The sequence below is a fragment of the Lontra canadensis genome, unplaced genomic scaffold, assembly GCF_010015895.1.
Source record: "Lontra canadensis isolate GAN:19392208 unplaced genomic scaffold, GSC_riverotter_1.0 scaffold104, whole genome shotgun sequence".
Lineage (NCBI taxonomy): Eukaryota > Metazoa > Chordata > Mammalia > Carnivora > Mustelidae > Lontra > Lontra canadensis.
Window position 1 is genome coordinate 5,757,000 of NW_022631098.1, and position 15,402 is coordinate 5,772,401.

At 42.2% G+C, this 15,402-nt stretch overlaps 1 pseudogene; it reads right to left on the reverse strand.

Annotated features, from left to right (window-relative positions):
- Positions 1–451: 451 nt before the first annotated feature.
- Positions 452–4,745, reverse strand: LOC116855576 (annotated as a pseudogene).
- Positions 4,746–15,402: the final 10,657 nt, after the last annotated feature.

Here is a 15,402-nt window from a genome sequence, read left to right on the forward strand (position 1 = left end):
CATTTTATCCAGGATGTCCAATTTGTTGGTATATAATTTTTCATAATATTCTCTTATTAGAGATGTAGGTTATGATGTAGGTTGTTATTTCTCTTTCCTTTCTGATTTTGTTTGAGTCCTCTATTTGTCTCTCTTTTTTTTGGTAATGAGTCTGGCTGAAATTTTTATCAATTTTGTTGATCTTTTCAGGAAACCGTCTCCTGGTTTCATTGGTCTGTTCATTTTTTTTTCCTATCTCATTTATTTCTGGTCTCATCTTCATTATTTCCTTCCTTCTACTGGCTTGGGTTTTGTTCTTCTTCTTATAGCTCCTTTAGGTGTAAGTTTATGTTGAGATTTTTCTTGCTTTTTCAGGTAAACCCCTATTGCTATAAACTTCCCTCTTAGAATAGCTTTTGCTGCATCACAAAGGTTTTGGGCTGTTATGTTTTCATAATAATTTGTCCATGTATTTTTTTAACATTCTTAGTTTATTAATCCTCTCATGAAAAATCTGCACAATCACCACAGATAAAACCACTGCAGCATCTTTACTCCTTCTGTTGTCCAATCTCCAGCTCCCTTTTTGCCTGCACCAACATTGGCTTTTGCAGTCCCCCTGACTTTCTTCATTCAGTTCTTGCGTTCTTTTTGCTGTTTTGTTGAGGTCTTTTTCTTTTCATACAGACCATGTCTGCAAGTCTATGTTTGGGTTCATTTTTCTTTGCATAATCCAAGGAATCATAAATCATACCAAAGCCAGTTGTCTTGCCACCACCAAAATGGGTTCTGAATCCAAATCCAAATATGATATCTGGTGTGGTCTTGTACATTTTGGCTAGTTTTTCCCGAATTTCTGTCTTAGGTACTGTTGCCTTTCCGGGATGAAGGACATCAATAACCATTTGTTTGTGCTGAAGTAGTCAGTTGGTCATGAACTTCCTGGTCCAGATAGTTACTGTGTCATTCACGATGGCGGCCAAGCTTCAAGCAGCTGGAGACTAAAAGATGTCCATGTATTTTTAAAATTTTTGTTTTTGATGTGTTGGCTGACCCACTCGTTCTTTAGTAGCATGTTATTTAACCTCCATGTATTTGTATTCTTTCCAGATTTTTTTCATATGGTAGATTTGTAGTTTCATAATATCATAGTCAGAAAAGATGCATGGTATGACTTCAGTCTTTTGGAGTTTGTCGAGACTGGATTTGTGGCCTAACATGAGACCTATTCTGGAGAATGTTCCATGCATACTTGAAAAGCATGTGTATTTTGTTGTTTTAGGATGAAATGTTAGGATTATCTCTGTTAGATCCTTCTTGTTCAATGTGTCATTCAAAGCCAGTGATTTCTTACTGAGTTTCTGTCTGGATGATTGATCCATTGATGTAAATGGGGTGTTTAAGCCCCCCACTATTACTGTATTACTATCAGTTTATGTTTGATACTGGCTGATTTATGTATTGGGGTACTTACAATTGTTGGATTGCTCCTTCCATGATATGTAGTGTCTTTCTTTGTCTCTTGTTATGGTGTTTGTTTGAAAGTCTGTTTTTTTTTAAATATTTTATTTATTTATTTGACAGAGAGATCACAAGTAAGCAGGAGACAAGCAGAGAAAGAAGGGGAAGCAGGCTCCCTGCTGAGCTGAGAGCCCGATGCAGGGCTCGATCCCAGGACCCTGAGATCATGACCTGAGCTGAAGGCAGAGGCTTAACCTACTGAGCCACCCAGGCACCCCTGAAAGTCTATTTTGTCAGATATAAATTTTGCTACCCTGGTGCTCTTTTCACTTCCATTTGGATAATAAATGCTTTTCCATCCCTTCACTTACAGTCTTCATGTGTCTTTAGGTCTGACATGAATCTCTTTTAGGCAACATGTAGATGGGTCTTTCTTTTTTATCCATTCTGTCACCTTTGGCTTTTGGAATGTTTAGTCCATTACACTGACAGTAATTATTAATAGGTATGTACTTATTGCCAGTTTTTAAACTTGTTTCATGGTTCTTTTTTGTAAATTTTTTCTGTCCCTACCCTTGCTCTCTTCTTTCATAGTTTGCTGGCTTTCTTTAGTGAAGACTTGGATTTCGCTCTATTTTTTGCATATCTGTTACTGCTTTTTGATTTGTGGTTACCATTAGGTTTGTGTATAACATCTTATGTATATAGCAGTCTATATTAAGTTGATGGTCACTTAAGTTTGAACCCATTCCTTACTTCTCTCCCCATCATGTTTAGGTATATGGAATCATACCTTTTATTTTGTGACTCCCTTGACTGATTTTTATAGATAGGCTTAGTTTTACTGCTTTGTGCTTCCTACTTTTCTTACTGCTAAAGTGAATGAAAGGTTTTTCCTTTCCACTCAAAGAGCCCCTTTTAATATTTCTTTTAGAGCTGGTTTAGTGTAATGAATTCCTTTGTTTTGTTTGGGAAACTCTTTATTTCTCTTTGTATTCTGAATGATAGCCTTACTGGATAGCATATTCTTGGCTGCACTTTTTTTTTTCTTCCAGCACTTTGAATATATCCACCCTTCTTCTGGCTACAAATTAATGCTGAAAAATCAGCTCATAGCCTTATGGGGTTTCTCTTGTATGTAACTCTTTTCTTTTTTCTTTTTTTTCTCTTGTTGCTTTTAAAATTCTCTCTTTATTGCTACTTTTTGCCTTTTTAATTACCATGTGTCTTGGTGTGAAACTCTTTGGGTTGATATAGATTTTTGTTTCCTTTCCCAGATTTGGGATATTTTGAGCTATTATTTCTGCAAATACATTTTCTTCCCTCTTCTATCTCTTCTCCTTCTGGTATCCCCATAATGCAAATGTTACTACATTTGATGGCATCACTGAGTTCCCTAAGTCTGTTTTCATTTTTCATTATTATCTTTTCTGTCTCCTGTTCAGCTTTGTTGGTTTCCATTACCCTGTCCTCTAGGTAACTGATCTGTTCTTCTGCTTCTGTAGTTTTCTGTTTATCCCATCCAGTGTGTTTTAAATTTCAGTCATTGAGTTCATCTCTGATTTGTTCTTTTTATGTTTTCTGTCTCTTTGTTGAGGGTCTCACAGATGCTTTTCACTCTTTTCTCAAGTCCAGTGGTATCTTTTTGACCATTACTTTAAATTCTTTATCAGGCATGTTACTTATCTCCATTTCATTTATTTCTCTTGCTGTGATTTTGTCCTGTCCTGTCCTTTGGACATTTTCCTCTGTCTCCGCATTTTGTCTAACTCTGTGTCTGTCGGTGTATGTTAGGTAAGTCAGCTCCCTCTCCCTCTCCCAGCTCCTTACCTGCTAGGTAACTAGTGGTCTTCTGAAGAGGTTTTGGAGAGCTTTGCAGGACGTCGTTCCCTGTTCACTAGAATCTGGCACTTCAGGTGTGTTTCACATGTGTGTTCACATGTAACCTACCATTATGGCTGAGCCACTTTAGCCTCTAGTGATAGTTCTCTTTGCCTGTTGTGGGCAGGGTTTTATCCCTGTGTTGTTAGTGGGCCAGTCTGGGGCTGCCTTGGGGTTGAGTTGAGTCAGACGAGGCATTGGCCAGAGCTGCAGTAGCACTGAAGGGTGATCTTCCTGTATCCTTGTCTGAGGAATTTTCATTGGTGGGTGTGGCTTGCAGTCAGACCAGATGTTTTCCCCAGCCCACTCCTTGGGCCAAAGTTGGACTGTTGTGTGTATCTATCTTCCACTCTTCTCCAGGCAAGAGTCATTTTGGAGAGATGCTAGCCCCTGTCAGGGCTGTTCGCACAATGCCAGTCTCGTGGCACCACTTTGATTGCGCTTTAGCCAAGGGCATAGTAGAGGTGGCAGGTCCATAGGAGAACCTGGGGGCAGGGTGCACAGTGTTAGCAAAGTCTGCACAGATCTGTTTTGGGAGGGCGCCTGGATCAAGTTTTGAAAACTTAAAGCATGGCTAAAGCGGGGCAAGCCTGCAGGCGAGCATGGAGGTGGAGGGCATGGTGCTGATTATTCAGGTATGCTGTGGGAGGTGACCTGCAGCCAAGGCCTGGCTGGAGGGGATGTGTCCTCAGGAGAATGCAGAGGTGGGGCCTGCTGTTAACATGTTAGGTGGAGAGTGTTGATATGGAGCTGGTTTCCACAGGTGTCCATTTTTCTAGGCTGGGGTAGGGGAGGGAAATGGTGCCCACTAGCTCCTTTGTTCCTGGAGTAGTCTCCTAAAGATTCTGCCCTTCTAGCACATGTTCTTAGATTAGTAAACAAATCTCCCTTCCTTAAACCTCAGGTTTTTTTCAGACTGCTGCATCTATCCTGTATCTTGGTGGGGTTGTTTGTTCTAGTCTCTTTAAGGCCCTCTGGGTCTCATAGAGCCTTGCCTACTGATTTGTAAAGTTTCAGGTGTTAAGCCCAGCTGATTGTAAGAATGCATGATGTTAGGCCCCTTTGGTGTTCAAAGCCAAATGTTTTGGGTGTTCATCTTCCCAGTGCCCTGTGACGGGGGTACCTGTGAGGGGTCTACTCCTCCCTCTTTGTTCCCATTGTATCCCATCCTTGTGCAGATAGTCCTGCTGGTCCATTTGTCTCCTGGCTGCATCTCTACCCTTCCTGTCCTTCCTGCTGTCTTTGATGTAGCCTCTTCACATTTTGCTGTGGAGAATCTGTTCTGCTTGTGTTTGGGTCATTTTGTGGGTCATTTACACTGATGTGGGTGTTATCCAGGTGTACCTTGGGATGATGTGAGCCTAGGATCCTCCTGCTCCCTCACCTTCCCTGTACATCCCAGTTTGCAGCTTTATATGGTTCATGGTGGTCTCAAAGAATTGTATGGTAACATCAATGATCTTGATCACAGATCACTGTAACAAATAGAATAATAGAAAAGTTTGAAATATTGTGAGAATTACCAAAAATATTGTGAGATGCTGTTGGAAAATGATGCCAATTAGACTTGCTCCACACAGGTTGCCACAGACCTTCAGTTTGTAGAAAACAACATGTACAAAGTAAGGGATGTGCAATAAAATGAGCTATGCCTGTAATTGGAATAATGAAAGCAGAAGAGAGAAAGATAAACATTGGTCCTGATTGTGAAGGCACAGTTACCCCCTCACTATTGTGATCCTCTTACTGTCTGATATCATGAAGACAGTAGCCACATGTGGCTGTTGAGCCCTTGAAAACAGTCCAAGTCCAAAGTGAGATGTCCTGTGAGTGTATAATACAAACCCAGTTCTGAAGACTTAGTATAAAGGAATGTAAAGTACTTGATTAGTATTTTGTATATTGCTTATTTGCTTAAATGATATTTTAGATATTGGGTAAAATAAAACATGTTATTAAAATTAACACCACCTGTTTCTATGTTTAAACTGTAGTTGCTAGATAACTTAAAACGACATATCTCCTGGTATGTCTATTGGATAGCACTGTCTTAGTCCACATGTGTTAGCTGTCTGGAGAACAGTGAGGAAGGAGGTGCGGAGAGTCAGGACCAGCCCTCCTTAGCAATGCCAATTGCTGGTTTAATCAGTGGTGACCAGGGTCACAGGGTCACACGATCCAAAACATTGCAACCACTTTAATTAAAGGTATTTCTTTGTTCATCTATTCAATAGTTATTGAATTCCTATTATGTGGTTGTACTCTTTTAGGCTCTGGGATTACAGCCTTGGCTAAAAACAGAACCTGATTTTATGGAGTTGGTTCTAGTAAGGGAGTAAAGACAATAAACAAGAAGCGCAGTTCACCTGTGTCATAGGGAATGGTGCTATGAAACAAAACAAGGTGAAACAAAATTATAGAGAGTGCATGGGGAGGTAACCAGTGCTGTTTTAGATCGTAGTAAGGGAGGGTCTTGCTGATATTTCAGAGACCAGAAGAAGGTGAAGATAAGAGTCCTGAAGATACCTGGGGAAAAAGAAGACCCCAAGGCAAGAGCATGTGTGGCATGTTCAAGGAGGAGGCAGGAAGGCCCTGTGGCTAGAACATGGTGAGAGAGGAGATGTGCAGATGATGGGAGCCATGGGTCATCTCCTGAGATCCAAGGGAAGCCATTGGAGGGGACTGGAGCAGAGGAATGAAGTGATCTAGGTCTTAAATGTGTAAGTCTGACCGCTTACTGAGAACAAAATGGGCAGACAAGTCTGGTAGCAGAGAGCCCAGTTAAGAAGTAGTAATCCAGAAGAGAGACAATGTAGCCTTAGACCAGGGGGGCAGCAGTGATGGGTATTTCTTGAAGGTGGAGCTAAAAGGATTCACTGATGGATTGGCTGTGGGTTGCAGAAGAGGGAAGGAGTCCAGAATGACTCCAGGTGTCTTGGCCCAAGCCATTTGAGGGATGCAGGTGCTCTCAACTGAGCTGGGAAGACTGAGGGGATCAGACATAGGGAAGTTCAGGATTCAGTTCGGGAGCCATTAAGTGTGAGATCCCTCTCACAGACTTCTAAGAGGAGATGGCAAACAGGCAGTTGGATAAATGAATCTGGGGTCTTGAGAACAGGTCAGGGCTTGAGAAATAAATTTTTCAAGGCCCAAGGAACAAATGAGGATCACAGAATAGAGATAACATCTAAAGCCGTAGGAGATTACCTGGAGGGTGAGTATAGGTGGGAAAGAGAAGACAGCATCCTGGGGCCCCTTCTGTGCTTCAGGGTGGGGAAGATGAGGAGAAACCAACACAAAACACCAAAAAAGAACAGCCTACGTAAGATAGGAAGGGAGCCCCAGGGGCTGGTATCCTGAAGTGCTAACATTCACACTCATGTCTGTCTGACCCCGAAGATGGCACTCAACTGCCAGGCATTTATTTTAACACTTGGTGCGAAGACTTGTTTTGATGTTTGTCTCCCTCCTTGTATCCCCAGGTCAAATGCAGATTCTGGCATTTAGTAAACTCAATAAATGTTTATGGAATAAATTAATAAGCATTTTAAAAAGGGGAAAGAATAGTCTGTCATTTTTTTATTTAGTTTTTATATGCGTTGAAAATGAAATTTTGTAGGGTTTTTTTAACATTAATATTCTAGGGGTAGGGAGCCAGGGAGGCTGAGGGTGATGGGGGATGGAAAGGGGGATCCTTAAACACAGCCTTAGTCTATGTTTTGAGGGTCTAATTTTGCCCCGTGCACAGGCAGAAAGTATGAAGACTTCTGTCATCATTGCAAGCTGGCAAACCACACAGAGGGTGAAACCACGAGCAGGCAACATGGACATTTCCATTGCCCCAGACATGTGTGCCTCCATCAGGGGACTCAGCTGAGGTGTCACCAGGCCCAGATCATAGCTCTGAATTGGCACAAGGCCGAGTGCCCTTGAGAGTCGTCCTCTACATTGGTGTCCCTGCCAGAGTCAAACTTCATTTTGTGCTCAGCCAAAGTGGCTGGATAGCTCTTTTATTATTGATCAAACAGGGCTCTAGAGAGCCACCCCGAGATGAGAAAAATCTTAAAAAGCTCCCTTGGCTAACCTGGGCAGCTATGATTCAAGTTAGAGAAACAAGCCCTGTACTTATTTCAGAACCAGAGACCTGCCTGTGTCAAGATAGAAGCTGAAAAACCTTATTATTTCTGACTGCCCTATGTCAGGAGCTCCATAGCTACAACCCCACACTGTGATGTTGCCATTACTGTGATCAGAGCAAACCACACATAGAACACTTCCCAGGCCGTGTGTCCTTATCAGCAATATCTGGGTTAACATGGAAAATTTAGCCATTTGGATTGTTGCCGATATTTGGGTGTTTGGCACTGTGTTGCCGGGGTTCTCACTGAGCCAGCATGGGGCTATTGCTTCCTGCATTTATTTTATGGATGGTGTCTTCCAGCTTCTCAGTATCTGTTCATAAGGAGAATGCAGGTTTCTTTTTAAAAAGTCTTACTTAGAAAAAGAGAGAAATAGGGATAGTGCAATAGGCATTTCCTATTCCTTACTCCATTTACTTTGCATAGATAGTTAGGAATTTGACCCATGTTATAAATGCTTTTAGAGCATGTGCAAAGTCACACACTTGAAAGAAATAGAAGTTGAAACTACATCTGGGCAAATAGCAGAGGTGAGCTTCAAACCCACCACTTTATGTTGTCGGGGTAGATGGGGGTAGGGAATTCTGGCAGAACTGGAGATAGAGCCAAGGGGTTATTGATGGAATAACAGTAACTGGAAGAACAGTTTCCTGCCTCCAACTTTTTCTCCCCCAGCCTGGGAAAAAGAACGATACCTTGCTTAAGAATTTACTTAATCAAGCCCTTGTAAGTGGTGATTTCAAGTCACCAGCAGGGTCTTTATGTAGCTAGAGGAACAGCCATTAAGGAGTGGGAGGTTCAGTAATGGGCCCATTTTTTATTCTCAGTGGCCCAAAGGGGTACAATTTGAAAGGAGTTTGGGGGTTTGAGGGAGAGGAATTAAACTAATACTGATTTGCATAGTGATGTAGGCTATTAACTCCATTGTGAGCTAAGATAGACTTGCAAATTATGGAATAGTTAGGTAAGGTTTCTTTTCCTCCTTATTAATGCTCATCCTTGGGAGGGGTGTGTGTGTGTGTGTGTGTGTGTGTGTGTGTGTGTGTGTGATGTCTTTGAGGCTCTTTGTGTCTGATTAAAAATTACTTCTAGACCTAAACTAGTACAGTAGCCATGAGACACATATTACTATTTAAATTTAATTAAGGTTAAAATTAAATACAATTAAAAATACAGTTTCTTAGTCACATTAGTGACTATTGGCTAAAGTATTGGACAGCAGAAATACAGAACATTTTCATCATTACAGAAAGTAGTATGGACAGCTTTGCTCATGACTCTTGGAACAACACATAGCAACTCACACTTGGATGTTGACTTCAGAAGGGATAAATTTGGCATGCTGAGTCATATTTGAATTGTCTTGGGGCATGATTCTGTGTTGATTGATTGAACAAATGAATGGATACCTGTGGTTACTGGAGAAGATGGCTATCAGGGTTAAAGGCTGAGGACAGAGGACTGGTATTGGGTTTTAAGATTTTTGGGTAGGAGGCATGGAGCTAGGGTGTGAGGAAGTGGTGTGATCTGGAGGTAAAGGTTATAGGGATTAGGAGGTCAAAATTCTGGAAAGCAAGAGGTTTGATGAACAGGCATGACTTGTGTCTCTTTCCTTCTCTTCTCTTAATAGGAAGAAAAAGAGATGAGGGCAAAACCAGCAGATGGTGCCAAAGCAGACCCTTCCTTCATACCCAAGTATCTTAGAAGGCGGTCTAAACTTGTCACTGTTTTCTTACTGAATTCTTAGTGGGGTTGCCTGTAGATCCTGAGTTCTTTCCCCAAGAATCCCTTAGTTTACTAGGGCTGCTATAACAAAGGGCCAAAAATTGAGTGCCTTCAAACAACAGAAACTTAACTCTTAGAATTTTGGAGTCCAGAAGTCCCAAACCAGGATGTTGGTAGGTCCTTGCTTCCTCTAAAGACTATAGGAAGGAATCCTTCCGTGCCTCTTCCAGCTTCTGGTAACTGGCAGTCCTTAGCATTCGTTGGCTTATAGGTGCAGCACTCCGATCTCTGCCTTTATCTTCACGTGGCTTTTACCTTCACGTGGCCTTTTCACCTGTGTGTCTGTGTCCAAATATCCCTCTTTTTATAAGGACACCAGCCATATTGGAGTTAGGGCTCACACTTAGTCAGTTTGACTTCATCTTCATTATATCTGCAGAGATCTATTCACAGGTTCTAGTTGGGCATGAATTTTGGAGGGACCCTTCAGCAGCTCCTTACTTGGTGCCTCTCATCTATTGGTTTAATGCAAGTAGAAGTAGAAATCTTTTATTTTCATTTATTTCCTCAACTCATTTTAGAATGTTTGTCTGTAAGTTACCATACCCAAGCTATAGTTGGCACTGGGAGGGGGGCGGCACAGAGAAGAATAGACAGAGCCCTTGACCGTAATTAAGCTCCTCACAGTCTCTTGTGTGGCTAGGTATGAATTTCAGTTTATTTTTGGGAGGGTAAGAGTGAGTCAGGAACCCACGTGTCTGCCTTATTTATGGAGTTCAGACAGGCACATGAGGGAGGAAATCTGAGACAGCAGTGGAACCAAGAAGCTTAGGGAACATGCCTGCAGTGGGCAGAGCCCCATTTGTAGCAAGCCATTAGTTGGAAGGGCATCTTCTTACCTTAGATGCTTAACAGAGCTTTAAAATCTGACCCAGACAAGGTGTTCATAACCTCCAGATTATCCTTGTGCAAATCTCATTTTTGGGTAGTTATATAAATCATATTAATGGAAGTCCCTTTGCAAAGGAAATCTATTTTGATACCATTATAACTTATGGCAGTGAAAAGTTTTACTATACCCAAGAGTTATCTGGATGTTATAATGAGCCATCCACACAATGGGATTTAAAAAAAAATTATCTCTTTATTAGAATTTGATATTGACTTATCATACAGTAATGAATTTCCCTCACTCCAGCCCAGGGGGTGGGGATAGGCAGAAGGAAAGAGCTGGGAATTAGTTTTTCAAATAGAATTGATGAAGCTCAAATATCCAATTGCATACACTCCCTGCAGTCTGCCAACCTGCCTCCCACCCACCCCCAGGGCCCATCAATCCTGCCCTTGGCACATACACGATGCCCCCCATTCCTTAGAAATAACTTGCATGTAATTTGTGTAGGAGAAAATGGCTCTAGACTTCATGGGGTCTGGTTTGGTGTTGAGTTGAACTTTGCATTAATTACTCCCTGACTTCAGTCAAAATTTTCCTCTCTTTGAAATGCTTTAGGCTGGCCCAATTCCCCCTAGGTGGAATTACGTTCTGCTGGTACCAGATAAATCTGATAAACAACCTCACTCTTGTTCACATTAGTCCTTTAGGAGGATCTACAGTGGTTTTTGTGTGAAGCTAATATGAATGTTGAGTGTACCAGGGCTCTCTTTGGGTGACCTCCAATTACTGTGTCATTATTAATAGAAGCTCCTCTTCTGTTTCCTCTCATTATGTAGCTCAATTACAGAGACTCCCTCCCAACTTTTATGTCCTTTCCATTTGTTTACCACTGGTTGGCAAGCATTTTCAGGTGGGGCCGACCCACTGGGTGCTAAAGAGTGTGGCCAGTCCTATGTCTTCTAATCACAGTGTGTGTCACACTATTATTTTTCAAAACAGGAAAATTGCAGTAGGGACAGAAGTATGCTGATTGTAAGTGAAGTGCTACTAGAAGCAATTAAAGGGTTCAGAAGGTGAATTTCATTAATGCTGTGTTATTGTGAGAGCTCAGCCCCTTGCTAAAAACCATCTGGCAAGTCTCGTTTTCTCTCTCCAGTGGTAAAGGTCTGGAGAGGTCTCTGTGAGTCTAACAAGGCCATGGAGAAGCTGAGTCCAAAGAGGAAACGAGTGGTGTACACAGTCCCTCTGACTGCTGTCAGGAATTTCAACCAAGCCTTCCATTGAGTAGAAGGATGACCTCTCTTCTGCCAGGACCCTGTGTTTCAGGTACAAAACTGTAACTGTGATGAGATAAAGTGGGAAAATGAGGCAATTAATTGAATTGAGTGGTGAGGACCTGCTATGGAGAGAAAAAAAACTTGTTTTAAGTCCCCAGATTTTCAGGTTTATCTTTTAAGATACACAACTAAATTCCAACCCTTTAAATTGACTCCACACGAAACCCTTTATTTGACATAGTCTTAACTGTCAAAATGTTTCATTACACAAGAAAACGTGTGTACTTCTAATATTTCCAAAACAGAATGCTCACTGCAGCAACCAGGGGACATGCAAGCAGATGCCATTAGTGAAGGCAAGTGTTCCTGAAAGTTCCCACCTGTGTCACCTTCTGAGGGTGGATCAGCCCGTTGGTAGAGATACGTGAATTTTTTTTTTTTTCAAAGCACTTTGCTTGCTGAGGATGGCCCAGTCAATGGAAAAAGTGATAAAACTCTAGGGAAAAGGTTTAAAAAATAGTGTTTCTGTCTCTTGGTGGCACTTTTTGGGGTATCCGTTGTGTCCAGCCAGCTCCAGCGTCTCGGTGTTAGGGGTGCCCTCGGAATCAGCACTCAGTGTGCAGTATGGGGTCCGTGAGTCAGTATGTAAGACTGTCACTGCAGCTTCAATACAACTTTCCTGACAAAATTCATTTTTCCAGCTGTTAGTGTAATAACCATAATCAATCTTCTCATTGCCAAGCCCAGAATACAGCAGGTCTGTGTGATGTGAGCTAACTGATATGCCAATCAGATAAATATTGTGTTAAATTGCACTAAACAATAGTGACAAACGGCATGTTATACACACATTAAAATCACGTTTCTTCTTAGATCCCTCTTAGAATTCGAGGGCATCAGAGTAAAGTCCGTCCTCAGATCAGTGAGCTACAGGGTGGAGGCTGCCAGTTCTTTCAGGGGGTTTCAGTACGCACTGCATGACAAGCTGCTGCATAAATGTCATGACCTAAACAATGGTGATGTTTTATTTTTCATGATTCTGCACTTGGGGCTGTGTTCTCTGCTGAGTGGTTCTTTGGTGCCAGGAATGGCTGCTAGGGCCAGAATACTTAAGATGGAGTCCCTCCATGGCTTCTGCCTCAGCCGGGGTGGCTGGGATATTCTCTTACTTTCTCTTACCATGTGACCTCTCTGGTGTGTTGCTGGGCCTCTTGTCATAGTGACTCAGGGTCATTAAGTGAGAGCATTCCAAGAGGAAAAGCCTCAGTGCAAATGTAAGTGCAAGCACTAATCCAGTGTGTTTGGGTCAAGCTTGCTAATGTCCCAGTGACCAAAGCAAGTCAATGGCCATGCCCAGAGTCACTGTGGGAGGTGACTGCATAAAGAGGGTGTGATTACAGGGAGGTATGGCTTACTGTTGGCCACAAGAATAATTTTTTACTAGGAGTGTTTCTGATTGAACCTAGAAAGTGTGTGTGCGCATGTATGCACGTGCGCACGCGCACACACACACACACACACGGAGGCATGCACTATCTGGGGAGCCAGAGCGTGTTACTTTTGGCACCAGAAAACTATCTTCTGTGGCTCTAAAATATGCCTCTTCTCCTCCTCTTCCTTCCCCTAACAGTTTTCTTGATATATAATTTACATATCATAAAATCAGCCTGTTTAAAGTATAAAGTTCATTGGTTTTTAGTTTAAAGGGCTTTATAACCATTACCATGATCCAATTTTAGAGTATTTTATTCCTAAAAGAACATTTGTACCTAATAGAACCTGCCCCGTGCCTCACCCTCACTCCCCTTGTCCCCAGCCATAGGCAGTCTATTTTCTTTCTCTAGATTTGTCTATTCTGGACATTTCACATAAATGAAATCATACAATATGTGGCCTTTTGTGACCAACTTCTTTTGCTTAGCATGTTTCCAAGATTTATCAAGGTCATAGCATGCACCAGGACTTCATTCCTTTTATGGATGAATAATATTCCATTGTTTGGATAGGTATACCACATTTTGTTTATCCATTCATCAGATGATGGATATTTGGGTTGTTTCCATTTTTGGCTGTTATAAGTAATTTGCTTTGAACGTTCATGTCCAAGTTTTTGTGTGAATGTATTTCATTTCTCTTGGGTGGATATCTAGAAGTATAATTGAGGGGTCAAAACTCTGTGTTTGTCATTGTGAAGAACTGCCAAAATGTTTCCCAAAGTGGCTGCACTTTTTTTACATCCCCATGTTTGTTTTTGTGCTAGCAGAGGACAGACACTCCCTTGATGAAGATAGTTTGGTAGGGAGATAGAAGAAAGACAAGATCTCAAAACTACTTTTTCCCCAAACTCTGATTCAATGGCTAGTTCCCAATGTCAGAACAAATAGTAGATTTAATAGTAATATTAGTGTTTTGGTATTTTAGATTCCAACCTCCATGACAGCAAAGGGTGGCAGTGGTTGTGGGCAGTGGTCAAGGCTTCTTAGGCCAAACGTCTCTGTATTACAGCCAGATTGGTCCACACTCGGCCCTTGTGCCTGCATCACCCATGTGCCTTCTCCACAAGGTTGAAGGCTGAGGGCCCTCAGCACTGCCAGTGGGACAAACTGAGGGAGGCTTAAACCTCTTCATAAGAATTTAGTAAGCCTGTGTCTAACCAAATTCAGTTTCCAGGCATTTCTCACTTTGCTGATTGCCAACTCTGTGTCCCAGCCAGCAAAGAAGTATGTGTCCCAAAGTCCTGAGGTAGACCAGAGAGATAACCAACTCAAAGCCCAAGGAGTCTTTGGCATAGAAAAATCTCAGTTGTTGTGTTGTGCTTCATGGAGCTTAGTGGATGTTTCTGTGGTAAAGAATCCAAGGCTCTGAGAGGCTAGAGATTTCAGGACACACACTGAGGAGATGACCTCTTCCTTCTTGACTAGGCCAGAGGGCCAGGGGGCTATTTTCCATTACTTCTTTCCAACTCTTTTTTATGGAGTTAATCTCCTGAGGTAGTAGGCTAGGTTTCTTTTAAATACAAAGAATTGTCTCTTACTAGCTGTGTGTGGGGTGGCTGTATCTGAATGGCAGAATCTACCCACCAGCCTGGTGTTTCTTATTCTAATCAGCCAGACAACTCATTCACATTTATTAAGTCCCATCTGGATCATGGGTTGGGTTGGAAAGGTTGCAGATAGAATGTGTACATGAAAAAATATCTTAATAAAAATATAGCTAATTTCATTTTAGTGGGTTTTTTAAATGCCCTAGAAGGATGGGCTCCTGTCACAGTTTCTAACCTCCCTGAATGGAAACTATCCATATACTCTGTATTTCCCACAGAAAATTCTGGGCTGCTGAGGGCAAGGCTAGCATTTTTGTTTTTGTTTTTAAGATTTTATCTATTTAGAGAGAGTGGGTGTGGGGGAAGGGGCAGAGGGAGAGAGAAAGAGAATCTCAGACTCCACACTGAGCATAGAGCCTGATATGGGGCTCCATCTCATGACCCTGAGATCATAACCTGAGCTGAAATGGAGTTGGACACTTAACCGACTGAGCCACCCAGCTGCCCCAAGGCTAACTTGTCCTGCCAAGGCCCAGTCACTGGACATCACATAGCAAGCTTATGGTTACCATTTGGAAAGGGAATGAATACATGAATGAATGGATAGTGATATGAAGAAGTTGTGTCTTCCTGTATCTCATGGGCTCTCACATGCTAAGGAGCCAGTGTCATCTGTGGTGCAGGGATGTTGTTGTAGGCAGATTTGCTCTCAGTATAAGGAAATACTTAGCATTAGAACTGCTGCCTTAGGAAGGGGAAGAAATAGGGGAGGGGATTCCTGTGGAAGGGCTGGATGACCACTTTGGGTCCCTTCCAATCCTCACCTTAGTCTGCTGAGGTGCAACTGAGGTGCTTAGCTGAGGGCAACTTCTGTTTTCTTTTTCTTTCCTCTTTTTTTTGGGACAGAGATCGCAAGCAGGCAGAGAGGCAGACAGAGAGAAGGGGAAGCAGGCTCCCCGCTGAGCAGAGAGCCTGATGCAGAGCTCAGTCTCAGGACCCTGA